This window comes from Meleagris gallopavo, chromosome 1 (assembly GCF_000146605.3).
Source record: "Meleagris gallopavo isolate NT-WF06-2002-E0010 breed Aviagen turkey brand Nicholas breeding stock chromosome 1, Turkey_5.1, whole genome shotgun sequence".
Taxonomy (NCBI): Eukaryota; Metazoa; Chordata; class Aves; order Galliformes; family Phasianidae; genus Meleagris; species Meleagris gallopavo.
This window is the reverse complement of record NC_015011.2, coordinates 76,816,692-76,817,733: the sequence shown is the minus strand read 5'-3', so window position 1 is coordinate 76,817,733 and position 1,042 is coordinate 76,816,692. Positions and strand designations below refer to the sequence as shown.

Here is a 1,042-nt window from a genome sequence, read left to right as displayed (position 1 = left end):
GCCATCCCATAATACTCCCCCCCCCCACAGCCCTCAGCCAATCAGAGCGCAGCTCACCTCAGGCCCCGCTTCCATCCCATAATACCCCTCGCAGGCCTCAGCCAATCAGCGCGCAGGGCGGGCTGGCCGCGTGGCCCCTGGGAAATGTTTCCGCCTTTACACGGCCTGGGCTTTCCAACACGAATTGGAGGAAACGGCCGTGCCGGAAATCCAGCGCGCAGACCTGGGCTGCCTCGTGCTGCTGCTCAAGAGCCTGGGTGAGGGGGGGGCACCTATGGGGGCATTATGGCACCTATGGGGGCACTGCGGGATCTGTGGGGGCCATTATGGGACCTATGGCACCTATGGGGGGCGTTGTGGGACCTATGGGGGCATTATGGCACCTATGGGGGCCATTATGGGATCTGTGGGACCATTATGGGACCTATAAGGGCACTGCAGGACCTATGGGGGCATTATGAGACCATTTTGGGATCTGTAGGGGCACTTCGGGACCTATGGGGGCCATTATGAGACCTATGGGACCTATAGGGGCACTACGGGATCTATGGGGGTAGTGTGGGACCTATGGGGGCATTATGGAACCATTATGGGACCTATAGGGGCACTGTGGGACCTTTAGGGGCATTGGGTTCCATTGGGTGACACTGGGGTGCCATTGGGTTCCATTGAATTCCGTTGGGTTCCATTGGGTTCCGTTGGGTGCCATTGGGTTCCGTTGGGTGCCATTGGGTTCCATTGTGTGCCATTGGGTTCCGTTGGGTGCCATTGGGTTCCATTGTGTGCCATTGGGTTCCGTTGAGGGACACTGAGGTGCCATTGGGTTCCATTGAGTGCCATTGGTTACCGTTGAGGGACACTAGGGTGCCGTTGGGTTCCGTCGGGTTCAGTTGGCTGCCATTGGGTGCCATTGGGTTCCATTGGGTGCCATTGGGTTCCGTTGAGGGACACTGAGGTTCCATTGGGTTCCATTGGGTTCCATTGGGTGCCATTGGGTTCCATTGAGGGATGCTGAGGTGCCATTGGGTTCCATTGGGTTCCA

The 1,042-nt window shown here is 58.2% G+C and overlaps 1 protein-coding gene across 1 annotated transcript in view; it reads right to left on the bottom strand.

Annotated features, from left to right (window-relative positions):
- The window catches only part of TBX15 (T-box transcription factor 15), an 88,416-nt gene that overhangs the window by 34,383 nt on the left and 52,991 nt on the right, over positions 1–1,042 (bottom strand). The gene's annotated exons all lie outside the window — the stretch shown is intronic.